We start from the raw sequence: 14,740 nt of genomic DNA, 5'->3' as shown, positions 1-14,740 counted from the left end.
CGAAGTCCTCTCCCCACCAACAGAAGCATCTGCCATCAGTCTTGCTGCCCTGAGCCTGGCACCAGAGTCCACTCCAAGCTGTAGCCTTCCTCCCCATCTGGCTCTCCAGGTTCATGTTCTAGAGTTTTCCTTCTTTCTAAGTTGTCTTTTTTGTACTTTGGATTCTCCTGCTGGGGTCTGAAGCTCTGCTCTGCTCCCCAGATCTCTTGGCTGTGGTTCAGAGACCCTGCTTGGATCGCCAGCCCTGCTCCTCAGCCTGGACACTGTCCCCTTAGCTGCTGGCTGGCATCTTGTTCTTGAGCAACAGTCAGAGTGATCTTTTTAAAACACAGACCTGCTCATATTATGCCCCTGCTTAAAATGATTCCATGGCTTCCCAGAGACCTTTGCATAAAGCCCCCAATCATTTATGTAGCTTCTAGTGCATTCCCTAATCCAGCACCCACCTATCTCTCTGGCCTCATCTTTTGTCACCCTCACTCCTTGAAGCTGTCTCAGCTCCAGCCATCCTTCTTTCCGTTACACCCTCCTCTCTTGCCTCAGGGCCTTTGCACATGCAGTCATCACTACCTGAAACACACCTCTCTTGCCTCGTCACCCTACATAATTTTGACTTACACCTTACACACCAGATTAAAAGTCACAGCATCAAGGTGTCTTCCATGCTTACCCCGCTCCAGTTTGGATCAGCTCTCCTATTAATACCCCTATCATTCCCCCTTTTGTTTTTTGTTTTTGTTTTTGTTTTGGAGACGGAGTTTCACTCTTGTTGCTTAGGCTGGAGTGCAATGATGCGATCTCGACTCACTGCAACCTCCGCCTCCTGGGTTCAAGCAATTCTCCTGCCTCAGCCTCCCAAGTAGCTGAGATTACAGACATGCACCACCACACTCGGCTAATTTTGTATTTTTAGTAGAGACGGGGTTTTACCATGTTGGTCAGGCTGGTCTCAAACTCTTGATCTCAGGTGATCCACCCACCTCGGCCTCCCAAAGTGCTTGGATTGCAGGCATGAGCCACCACGCCCAGCCCCCTATTCTTCTACTTTGAGACTCTCAACCTGTTCGTAATTATTTGATCACTGTCTTCCCCTCTAGACTTCTTATTCTGTTCTGTTCACCTCTGCATTCTCAGGGCTGGCCTCAGTGTCTGCCACATACGTTATAAATCTTCCATAAACACATGATAAATGAATTAGTAAATGAATGAAGAGGCTGGATCTACATTGTCTCTGAGATCTCCATCACAAATTCAGAGGTAAACGTGTTGAGGCACTAGTTCCTGTGCCCCAGATCCTCTGCTCGGAGTCATTCTGTCCTTTCCTCTTTCTTTCCACCTGACCCACCCTGAACTGAGCCTGGCAAGTCTGGGTGGGGTATGAAGTCACATGGCCCACCTGCATCAAGCCTGGTGGGCGAAGGGCTTTATCCAGGACATCCCATCTGCCTGGAATTAGAAGTGGGAGTCTTGTCTATAAATGCTTTCTGTGGCCTCCAAAAATCCTTCTGTTGGAGGCTTGCTAATCCCTTCACTGTCTTTTCCTTTCCTCTCGGTCCAATATTTCATAAGCTGTCAGAGTCTGTGGCTACTCACAGCTTGTCCAAGTCACCCTGGGGTACAAAAGAACTACATAAATTGCCTCCTGGGATTTATAAAGAAAGATGGCACTAGGGCCAGACACATCGCAGGCCAGCTTTGTGTGTCAAAGAAGACACCTTCATGACCGGCAAATCCACCCACCTGGGCATCCCAGAGGCCAAACCCATTATCTGAATTAGGTTGCAAAATAATCTGCAGAATATGAGGGCTCCTCTCCAACCTGCCGAGGACAATCTCAGCCCAGAAAGAAAGAGAGACGGTTTTGGCACAAGGCTTCATTGGCCTCACTGGCTGGGTAGAGAGTCACAGTCCATGGCTGAGGTCAAAATATATTTAGCCAGCCGCCGTTAAACTGAAACGCTCTAAGTGAAAAATGTCAAACAGCCTGGCTAATCATCTCAACAGGCAATGAGGGAAGAGAGAAATTGAAGGAGATTTCTTTCTTTCAGCAAGAAAACACAAAGATCAAACACCCCATGCCAATGCAAAGCAGACAGCAGAGGAGGAGCCAGCAGAGAAAATAGCAATGGCAGGAAGGAACTGAAGCAGGGAGAGGGCAGTGGGGAGCAGGACCTGGGAAGACTGTGGCATTCAGTATCGCACAATTCACCCGACTCCTAGCCGGCATCTTAAAAGAAGGCCTGACTGTCCTGAGGTCTCCATCAGATCACCCACCGGCCAGGGCATGACCAGCTAGTTACTGCATCAGGCCATCCCCAGGCAGAGGGACATGGCCCCAGGAGCACAGAGTCACTGGAATCCTGGCTCCTCCCTTTGAGACACTTCCTGATACTCTGCCCGTAAGCAGTGGTGGCTCTGAGGGCGAACCCTTCCGCCCTGGAACCTCCAATCCCCCTCCAGGTGGCCCCTTCCTATGATCCTGCCTCAACCTCTTCAGCATCCACTCTTTCTGCTAACAACACAAAGGATCAAGTATCTACTTCTTAAAACCAAAGTCCCAGCATAGGCTGAATTTACCACTGCCACCTATAACAAAAGCCTGTCATGTCCCAGAGGACAAGGACTGTGACTGGTCTGACTCAAACACATCATCCTGCCCGGGATGTCTGGGTCCTCCCCTAACCCCAACAAGCCATGCACATCATGCCTCTGTGCCTTTGCATATGTTAGTCCCTCTGCTATGACGCCTTTCCCTACCCTTCCTAGTCAACTCCTACTTGACCCACACCTCCTCTGTGGAGCCTTCTCCAACCTTTCTACCCAGGATCCCTCCCTTGATTCTAGCCTCTGTCACATTGACGCACAATAGGGACTTACTGAATCAGTCTGGAGTGGGAGCTCTTAAAGGGGGCAAGGACAGAGGCTTGGTGCCCTTTGAACTCCCAGGCCAAGCTCAGTCGGTGTTTGGCAGACGATGTTCACATGCTTGTGGGATGAATGAATGGATGCATGAGTGAATGGGCCCCAAACATCATCAGGGTGTCCAGGCTGCTAAGGGGTGAAAACAAGGGCTAAATTATCAGACAAAGTGGGGGTTCGAATCAGAGAGAAACCTAGATGGTGTCTAACCTTTAAAAATGATTGCAAGGCCAGACGCAGTGGCTCACGCCTATAATCCTAGCACTTTGGGAGGCCAAGGTAGGTGGATCACTTGAGCCCAGGAGTTCAAGACCAGCCTGGGCAACGTGATGAAACCCTGACTCTACAAAAAGGATACAAAAATTAGCCAGGCGTGGTGGTGGGACCTGTGGTCCCAGTTACTCTGGAGGCTGAGATGGGAGGATCAGCTGAGCCCAGGAGGTCGAGGGCACTGTGATTGCACCTCTGCACCCCAGCCTGGGCAACAGAGAGAGACGCTGTCTCAAAAAAAAAAAAAAAAATGATTGCAGTTCTATCTGAGAACAGTGAAAAACACAGTCTAGAGTAGTAAAATATGACAGGAAGAAAATAATATGGATTTTTTCCCAGAGAACCTTATTCAAGACCAGCTGAAAGCATAGAGCAGATGGCCTTCGGATGATCGGGACCCCCAGAACTCCAACAAGGTGCTGTCTTCTTAGATCATTTTCCAGAGAATTCCTCCTCCAGTCCCCTGGACTTGGGAGACGTTAAAACCTTTTTCCGCTGAGGTACCCCAACTTCCTTTCCCAACAATCACTCATTGGCAGAAGCAGCATGTTGTACTGCAGAGAACACAAACTTGGGAGCAAAAGAGACCTGGGCTCCATTCGAGTTTGGCAGTTCTACCACTTACTGGCAGTATTACTTTTGACAGCTTCCACCTCTCTGCACCTCAGCTTCCACCTCTCTGCACCTCAGCTTCCACCTCTCTGCACCTCAGCTTCCACCTCTCTGCACCTCAGCTTCCACATCTGTAAAGTGAAGGAATTTTTACCTCCCTGATGAACTGTTTCAAGGACAGAGAGAAAGATCATAGACATTAACGGACACAGTACAGTATCTACCATAGAGTAGGCAATGGACACCGCTCAGTTCTCTTCTCCTTCTTTCTATTCTGGCCCTTCTTTTTGTCCTGATTGCTGCCTAGTCTGCACATCCCCAGTGCAAAACATTCCTAAATACCCACTTTTGCCAAGGATCAGCCGTTGGAGCAGACAACCCCAGAACAGCCCCTCCACGGCAGCGGCCATGGCTTTTCACACTGGAGGATCCACTTCGTGCAGCTTGATCCACCTTACAGCCCCTTTCAGAAGGTTTTGATTTTGCAGTTACCCTGACTCTAAGGGTGGCCCTTTTATCTCCACCAGCTAACTGGTCCACCCTTGTTAGTACTACTCCTCTGCTTATTCATTCATTCACACACTCGGTTATTTGTGTATTCAACAAATATTGGCCATAGACTCCTATGTGTCAGACATCACATTAAATGTGGGAGTGGTGGAGTAGGGTGAGGCTCCTACTACCCAGGAGCTCACAGAGCAGTGCAGGTCTCCCAGCCTGATGTGCTAGAACAAGGAAAGGGGCAGGAAAGCAACGGCAAGACTCCAGTGGCTCATCTCAGATGCTTCCATACCGTATTTGTTTCCTGGGGCTGCTGTTGCAAAGTTCCACAAACTGGGTGGCTTGAAAGAACAGCAACTGATTCTTTTACAGTTCTGGAGGCTGGAAGTTCAAAATCAAAGTGTCAGCAGGGCCGAGCTCCCTCTGAAGGCTCTAGGAAGAAATCCTTCCTTGCCTCTTCCTGGCTTCTGCTGGTTCTAGCAATCTTTCACGTTCCTTGGCTTACCGCTGCTTCACTCCCATCTGCCTGAGTCCTCCCACGGCCTTCTCTTTCTGTGCCATTTTCTTTATGAGGACATTTTCACTGGATTTAGGGCCCCCCTTCCCAGCATGGTCTCATCTTGATTCTTACCTTAATTATATCTGCAAAGACTTGATTTCCAAGTAAGGTCACATTCTAAGGTTCTGAGTGGACATGAATTTGGCGGCAGACACCAGTTGACCCACTGCAGATGCTATCTGCCCCCAAGAAGCCATTCTTGGGAAGCCCTCAGCCCAGTCTGCCCCAGGCTGGGCCACCATGACACTGACTCACCTCCCATGTCCCACATTTCATCAAGGGCATCTCATGGGTGGGGACTGTGTCTTTCATCCCTCTATCCCTCACTTCTTGCATGGGACCTGCCACTGAGAAGATGCTAAGCAAATATGTATTGAACCAAACTAAACCATTTCATAGGGACTAGCAATTTTTTAATGGATTCCAAGGACTACAGGCCAATACATACAAAACATAGCTTCCAAGTACCTTCCCAAAAGTCCAAGGTGAGCAACATTCACCAAATACCACTGGAGAAGGAATTAGGGTCCATGAAGAGAAGCCCAGGGCCAGGCATAAGAAATTATATAAGAAGACTAATCTGTTGGCACAATGTCACCCACAAGGTCCTGTTCTCAATCTTGCCAACATAAGCCTTTGGGGTGACGTCATGGGAGGCTGTATGTTAAAGCAGAAGCCGATGTGGAGGGTGCTGGGATGTGGGTGGGGTCTGGTTCTGAAATGTCAGCTCTCACGCAGTCTTATAGGAATTCTAGGCTCCCGTTCAAATACCACGTCATTCTCTTCATGTGGGGAATTTGGGTTTTGTTTTTCCTAAAGATATCCATGAGTCTCTTTTCCTCTTCATTTCACTTCTTTGATTTAATTAGAATGCCAGGGCCTGCGATCCAGAATTCCCCAGTAACCCTCCCATAACAAGTCAGTGGTCCAGAAAATGGTGCTTTGAGGACACAGACGGGGATTCAAGAATCTGAGGTGTTTGTAAGTGAGGAAGACGCAGGCACAGAGGTCTGTCCTATTCAAAATCATCAGCTGTCTGTGCCGTTTCCCCAAAAGACCTGTCAGCCCTGTCCACAGTCACAGGCAAGAGGGCCACCTCAGGGCAACAGCAAAATCAAAACCTTCTGAAAGAGCCTTTAAGAGAAGCAATGTGGCGACATCTATGCTGAAGATAAGACCAAGGAGAAAAGCAGTGGAATTCGTTAGCAGGGCCTCTGAGACACTCATCTTTCATCGAGTGTTGGAGAAGAAAACAATTAATTCCCACTTTGCCTATGGATTTATTTGGCTTACTTATCTGAAAAGCAAAACTAAAAGTGCTAATGGGGTTGAGGGAGCCGAGATCATTCTCCACCTGGGACTGAGATCACTGGCATTTAGGCACATGAGCGTAACAACTAGCCCTCAAAAGATTTTTGTTGAACAAATGAATCTGTGAGTGACAATGGCTGACGTTTACTGCCTACTTACTCTGCATCAGACAGAATGCTAAGGGCTTCCCTACATGACCACATTCAATCATTGCAAGACCCTTCCAGCACCTCCTCAGCACCCTTTCTGACCACCCTATCAAAAGTAGCCCCCACCCCACCTACCACATTATTCTCTCTCATCCCTTGTTTCTTCCCTTCACCCATTTTATCATAACTATTTATTGTTTATTTACTTTCTGAGTTTACTTAGTTGATGTCCCAAACCAAATGGAAGATCTACACAGAGAGAGAACATGTCTACTTTGTTCATCACTCACGTCTGTTTCCCTGGTACCTGACACAAAGCAGGCAATCAATAATACATGCTGAATGCATGAATGAATGATGGCAGTCCAGACATTTAGGATGTAGCACAAATGAGAGAGAAGATGTGTGTGTAGGATGGCATGGGGGATGCATATGGGGAAGGGGTGGAATGGTCATGGGGACAGTCTTTGCCCCGGTAAGTGCTGTAGGCAGCTGGGGGAAGGATAGAGAAGACTAGAGAGTATGGATCCCAGCCATTCCCATCCCTGAGAGAGATGAGCTTTTCCCTGGGGATGACAAGCTTTGGCCACTTACGGTAACAATGGGCAGCAAAGGCAGGAGAGGGGACCTGAAACAAGGAGGCAGGATTCACAGAGAATGGATCACAAAGTGGATCCAATTGACCGATCGAACATCACTGAAGCGGATTGGACATCACTGAAGGAGTGAAGCAAGGAAGCGAGAGGGCAGCTCCTAGCTTGGCTGACCCCAGGATGCCCGCACCATCTGCATGAGGAAGGGGAAGTTTGCCCCAGGGCCACCAACCAGGAGGTGAAAGAACCTAGAGAGCCACTGAAGAGTGAGTCATAGAAAAGTGTCTCCTGAGTTGCAGAAAAGTGTCCCTTCCTACAAGTGTTTCCCAAATCTCTCCCATCTTGCCTCCAATCTGCCTTCCCCCATTGGATCATAGGGACCCGTCTTCCGGAGCCCTTTTTAAAACTCACCAGCCACCACTGGAAACAATTCTGACAATGGTTTGTGTGGTGACCTTTGATGTCAGATTCGGAGCCAATGCGCCTGGGGTTCAACCCTGGCTCTGCTCTTCACTGCTGTGTGACCATGGGAAAATTAATCAACCTCTCATTTCCTCATCTGAAGTGGGGACTATGATAATACTTCCCTTCTCATGGCATTTTCAAGGGGATTAACTGAATTAATATATGTGAGTGCGGTCAGGGTTAGCCATTATTACCATTACTGTTATCAAATACAGCGTACTGCAAAGAGCAATGGCCATGGAGCCCATCTCTGCCATCTGCTGACTGTGGCCTTGGGAAGGACCCTTCACCTCTCTGAGCTTCAATGTCCTTTTTAGTAAAATGGAGATGATGACGACATCACCCTGCACTGAGATGAATGATGCTCCCTCCAAAACGATCTCACCTTATTTGAAAAAAAAAAAAAAAAAAAAAGGTCTTTGCAAGTGTAACTAAGTAAAGGATCTCAAGGTGAGATCATCCTGGATTACTGGGTGGGCCCTAAATCCAATGACAAGTGTCTTTAGGAAAGCAGAGGGAGATCTGAGACATAGACGTATGTGAGCAGACCAAGGCAGAGGTTGAAGTTACGCAGCCCACAGGCCAAGGAATGCCTGAAGCCACTCAAAGCTGAAAGCAGCTCCCCTAGAGCCTCTGGAGGGAATGTGGCCCAACAATACCTCGATTTTGGACTTCTGGCTTCCAGAGCTTTGAGAGAATCAATTGTTATTTGTTTTTAACAATCAATTGCTTTAAGCCACCAAGTTTGAGATAATTTGTTGCAGTAGCCACAGAAAATTAATACGCTCCCTCACAGGGCAAGCATTGAAAGAAGCAGTTGGCAAAAAGTAGCCAGCACTCAGCAACTTGTAATGATGGCGATTATAGTTCACTTCCTTTCTCTGGCCCTTCACTTCTCCGCCTGTAAAAGAAGATATGCGATGGGATGAAGATATCCAAGCTTTTGCTACCTTGTGCCAGCTCCTTCACCACTCAACTCCTTCACAAGGTAGGCTGGGACGACGTAATTCTCCATCCCCCTTCCTCTCCCTCCTCTTCCTCACTCCAGGGATCCTTGGAAAAGAATGTACCAAGGCCTCATATCTCTGTGTCCACCACAGAGGGTGTGGGCACTTGTCCATGTACCCAGCTCCTCACTAGAGGTGATGATGAGACCACACAATACTCAACTCTTTTGTAAGGTAGGCTGCAACCTCACCCAACCTAAAGCAGTTGCCCTCCAAATCTTCTAACCTGAATAAAGACTCGAGGCAAGTCATCCAATGCCAGAGACATGGTTGCCCAAATGACACTTCTGAAATTATTGTATTCTCCTCCTTCTCAAGGCTGGAGGAGGAGGAAACACCTAAGATGATCATATGAATGTTAAGAGAAATAATAAAGAGATGAATGGCCAAAGGAATAACATATAGAGGTAAAATGTATAATGAGGATAGCAGAAAGGATGGGAAGGAGGAGATGGCACTGCCTCATGGATGCATTGGTTGGGGATGCAATGATCTCTCACCCAGAGCATCGAAAGAAGCCCTCTCACTGCTCTCCCTGGCTCCATCCGCTCCTCTTCCAGCTCACTCTCCCCACTGCCACCACTAGGAGTATGGATTGAAGGGGCAATCCTAGTAAGGGTGGGGAGGAATAAACCCACTTATTTTTCTAAAAGGTAGACCTAGCCAGATGACTTCTTTCTTTAATTCCCTTGAATGGTTTCCCACCTCAAAGAATTCTGACTTCACTTCCAGATCCCTGAGTTCCCTTATGTGTGGGGTTATAAACAGCCTCCACTTGATCAGACAACAAATAAAATGAAGGCAGAGGGTGCACCCAGTAGGCACTTAGTGGGACTGTGATTTTCCTTGTTGCCCCCACACCCCCTGTTCTCTTCAAAGGGCAAAAAGAACTCTTATGGCCTGTTAACAACGCCTAGCTACTAACGATGGCTGTAGATATATAGAACCAGAGACTAAATAAACCTTGGACACTTGGTCACAAGCGTCTTATCCCATGGGAACAGAGTGACTTGCTCTTCCACGCCTAAGGCTCTGGGCACTTATCCCCTGAGGGCTCAGTCCCCGTGAATGTGGCCAAGTGCTTTGTTTCTCAATACGTTTTCAAGGAAATACTTTTGCCTTCAAAACTGCCCCCTTCTTTTTGTCTGCAATGATGATTTATTTCATTATTCAGTGACTGAAAATTCATGAAATTTTGTGGTTAAAGCAAAAATGTGTCACACAGAATGCCATATGCCCATGCAGTAGAACTGAGAAAATCTAATGACGAACACCTTCGTTTCTCCTCCAGAGTTTAATGGGACTCCAACCTGTGGGGCTTTTCTTTCAACTTATAATATTTTTATCTCCTCAATTAGAAGCATTGCTTTTTTAAAAAAGTAGTTCAAGATAAGGCTATATCAACAAAGATAATGGTCAAAATGCTGGAGTTTCTTGGATTCGTTTCAAGACTCATAGGCAAATGTGGCATTTCCTAGTCTTGAAGCTAGATGGAGGTCAGGAGACCAGTTGGTCCAGTCCAGAGAGGCAGCGTGGAGAAATAAAAACACCAGCAGGCCTCGTGAAGAGCATCCAAGGACCTGGGCTTGCAGTCTGACTCTCACTGTATGAGACAATGGCCCCTTGGGCAGGTCACTAAGCTATGATGTCTGTGCCTATAAAATGGGTAAATTTCATTTGCCCAACACTCTTGAGAAAATGATGACAGTAAATGTGAAAGCAGATCGCGGTCTACAGTGGCCAAGGAGAAATATTCTACGTTCTTCACTTCATCTTTCTAGGCTCAAGGCTTGGGGAAGCAGGGGTAGAGGCAGGATTAGAGAAAGCACCGAACACATGTAACCAGCATCCAGGTCAAGACACAGGACATTAAAGGATCCCAGATGGCCCCTTCACACCCGCTTCCTGTCACTAGACTCTCCAAAGGTAACCACTATCCTGACTTCCAACACCTTAGATGAGTTATGCCTATTTTTGAATTCCATATAAATGGAATTAGATTGTTTGAACTTTTCAGACAGGCTTCCCTTATGCAATGCTAAGTTTGTGAAATTCACCCATGATGTTATGTATACTGTTGTCACATATAGTATTCAACTATATGACCATCCCACAATTCATGTACCTGTTTGACTCTTAATGAGAGTTTACGTAGTTTCCCATTTAGGGTTATTATGAACATTCTTAGGTATGTCTTTTAGTCAACATATATACATTTATCTGTTGAAAATACAACTAGGAATGAAACTGCTGAGTGGTAGGATGTGCCTATGTTCAGCTTTACAGATACGGCTAATCAGTTTCCCAAACTTGTCATACCCATCTCTACCTTCACCAGCGGTGTCAGAGAGTTCTGGTTGCTCCACATCCTCAGTCACACTTGGTATTGTCTGTCTTTTAAAATTTGGCCCTTCTAGTGGGTAGGAAGTGGTATCACATTGCATAATGATATTTTTAAGGGTAAATCAGATTATATTACTCTGCCATTGGTTTCCCTTCAGCCTCAAAATAAAACCCAAACTCCTTAACGTGATCTATAAAGCCTCAGTTCAGGTATGTCTGACTTTCTCTCCGAGCACTCTGTCTCCACACTGTTCTTCAGCTCCACTGCCCTCTTTCTAGTGTTCAAATATGCCAAAGCCGTTCCCACCTCAGAATCTTTACATTTCTGTTGCCCCTGCCTAGAACATTCTTCCTCCACATATTTCCATGGCTGACTCCTTCTTGTTCATCAATTCATTCAAGAAATATTTCTGAGCCATTATCAGGTTTCTTCTCAAATGTCACCTCCCTCCAAGGATTCTTTCCTGACCACCATCTAATGTTGTCATGGTAGCACATTGCAGCACCTACCACTATCTCCCGTTTCCTCTCTTAAGAATGTTTTCGCCTTATCACACTGCAATACAAGCTAAGAGCAGAGACTGTGTGATGGATGAATGGAGAGTGAAAGGGAAGCAGTTGGCAGATAGCATTCTCAAAAATAATTGTAAAATATTGAAGCTAATGGAGCCTCCTCTTCTCCCCAACTCAGTTGATAAAAATGAAGCTCAAAAGATAAAGTGACATGGCCAAGTTCATGGTCAGCAGCAGAAATGAAGCTTGAACCCAAGCTCATGACTTTTAGTCCTGGTACACTGCATTGCCTACAGGAACAAAGGACAAAGTCTTATTCCATGTAAATTAGTTTCTTATTACTGGATGTTGGACATTAGGAACTGATTCATCCTGGAGAAGTCCCCCCTCATGCCATGAAGTCTGACAACACATCAAGAGGACATGAGATGGGAATCATTTCTGGGTCCCCCAATCATCCCTGACCTTGGTCCAGAAGAAGAGAAGGATGCTGAAAGGGTAAATATGAACAGAAGTGATGCTCAGTCCATATTCCATTCTCCAAAGAGAAGAAAGAGAACCATCATGGCAGGAACCATTTCCCTGGGCTCAAGGGCCTGAGGTCTACCGAGAGATCATGCTGTACCAGGCGCAGGCCCCATCTCACATATTTAGTCTGGGTGAGAATCAGGTTGTACCACAATGCGGGCCTCGGGGCCAGTTGCATAATTGGATGTGTAATCAGTACCTTAGAGAACTTCAGCCAAAAGCACTCCTGACACCACTTCGAACTTGCTGAATCATCTCCAAACCTCATGACTGGATGATTCACTGGTCTCCTCTGGGGTCATGACTATCAGGTGCCAACCCAGAAATGAGAACTAAATTCTAAGAGGAGAGATCCTCTGATTGGAACTCTGACTTTTCCAGCACTTCAACCTACCATTCTCTGGGTTTCCAAAGAGTGAAGGAAGCCATGTTGGTCTCTTCCTCCTCAATGTGAATAAATGAAAAAAGATAATCAGGGACCAACTAGAAAAGATAGAGAGCTAATCTTTGGGATGAAGCCAACCTGGAATTATAAAAACCATATATATCTACAATCTCTTGTTCCAAAAAGTCCAAAAAGCTCCAAAAGCCAAGTTTTTGGCTTATTTGTTTCTTTTTGTATACTTGCAGCAAATCCACTTGGCAGCAAAGCCTGACAGCAAAAACTGGCATAGAACTATTTGAAGTTTTAATTTATCCCACTCCAGACACATACTAATGAATCTGATGCAGAAATACTATTGTTTGACTATGAGATGATGAATCAGATCCCAATGGGGTGTTGCATAATATACATTGTATTGTGTATCTCATCACCCTTTTAAAAGCTGAAAAATTCTTAATACCCAAACACTTCTTGTTTCTAAGATTTTAGGTAAGGACAGTGAACCTGTATTTTTTCACTTATTATTACTTAATCTTTGCAAAAACCCAGGACAGGCAGTACTATCTCCATTTAACATATGAGTAAACTGAGGCTTACAGAAGTTAAATTACCTAAGTCCACAATTACCTAAGCCCACACAGGAAATCAGTATCAAAAATGGAATTAGAACCCAGGCATAGTACACATCCATCATTTTCCCTGCTGGCCTTCCATGCCCCTGTCTTCTTGTAACAACACCTCCATTTTGCTTTAGAAAACTACCTGCGTCTCCTCTACTGCTTGCAGACTTGGTGGACCCCACTTTCCCCTGGGCAAGGGAAGGGCACATGCTCTAAGCCAAGTCAACCAGACTCTCACTCTCCCTTGAGACTGGATCCAGAGACGAGTTACTCAGGACCAATAAGAGTTAGAGCTGAATGGTCCCACCAGTGGTCCCTGAAGAAGTTCTAAGTGTTGATTGCTGCCTGGACTTTCTGAGGCCTGACTCTATAGCTTGCACTTAGAGTCTAGGTCTTAGCCCATATCCTTCCAGTAAACTCCTTTCTTATATACACTGGAGGGAGGTGGTTTCTTTTGCTTTCAGACAAAGAATCCTGATGAGATACCATATTATACACACAGCATGTATGCATTAGACTAAGTAGACAAATAGATATTAAATATATACATATACATACATAGAAAGTGCTTAAAATGGAACATGGAACCTAAAAAACTTTGTATTTCAGAGTTTCTGTGAACATTAAAGATAAATAATGCAAAGTACCTAGCACCCGGTAGTTCATATTCCCAAGTGATACTCCTCTACCTCCCTGACTTCCTCTCTATATACCATCTTCCCACCATACTTCCATACATCATATTTTTTTCTTTTTTTCCCAATTGCACTTTTACATACACGTTGACCTTCCACTTAGCTTACTCTCACATCTATATGTAGGTATGCATGAGCACTTCTTAACCCTACGAATAATATTAAGGCTTAAAGATGAATCCACGGCTGGCCATGGATTTGAACACCCAAGCTGACATGTACACTGGCTTTTGGGACCTATGTTCTTGGGACCTCCAAAGTTTTTGCTCACACCTAAGGTTATTTTGCAGACTCTCAAGCCTACAAAAACCAGTCAAAACATAAACAGTGCTTGGAGTAGTTGTAATGTTTTTGAAACCATTTTCAGAGTATATAGAATCATAAATACATAAAGTAGAAAAGTAATTGTAGAGAATGTGGAAAATATAAAATAGTTCAGTAAAGAAAATTATCATAATCTCACTCCAGAGATAACTACTCCTAACATTTTGGTATATTTCTTTTTTTTTTTCTTTTTTTTTTTTTTTTAAGACCAGGTCTTGCTCTGTCACCCAGGCTGCAGTGCAGTGCAGTGGCACAATCTCGGCTCACTGCAACCTCTGCCTCCTGGGTTCAAGCCATTCTCCTGCCTCAGCCTCCCAGGCAGCTGGGACTACAGGCATGCTTCACTACGCCCAGCTAATTTTCTTGTATTTTTAGTAAAGATGGGGTTTCATCATGCTGGCCAAGCTGGTCTTGAACTTCTGACTTGAAATGATCCACCTGCCTCGGCCTCCCAAAGTGCTGGGATTACAGGCATGAGCCACTAGTTTATTTCTTTATACTTTATTGTCTCTAGCATATTTTGTCATATGGATATATGAAATAATATTCATAATAACTAATATATAAAGTGCCTATTATATATTAGTTATATATTAAGTACCAACATATAAAGTATCTATTAATTAAGAGATTATATGCAAAGTATTTTGGAAGCATTGTATTATTTAATCTTTATAACAACCCTATCAGGTGATGTATTAGTTATCTATTGGTACATAGAAGATTACTTCAAAATTTAGTGGCTTAGCTGAACTGTTCTCATAAATAAACATTTATTATTTTGCTTAGTTTCTTCAGATCAGGGATTTAAGAGTGGCTTAGCTGAACTGTTCTTATTCAGGGTTTCTCATGAGGTTGCAGTTAAGATGCTGGCCCATTATCCAGCATGTTTTATCTGAAGGCTTGAATGAGGCTGGAGGATCCACTTCCAAGACAGCTCACTCTT

The sequence above is a fragment of the Macaca fascicularis genome, chromosome 8 (assembly GCF_037993035.2).
Source record: "Macaca fascicularis isolate 582-1 chromosome 8, T2T-MFA8v1.1".
Taxonomy (NCBI): Eukaryota; Metazoa; Chordata; class Mammalia; order Primates; family Cercopithecidae; genus Macaca; species Macaca fascicularis.
The sequence above is the reverse complement of the archived record's forward strand: the minus strand, read 5'-3'. Positions refer to the sequence as shown.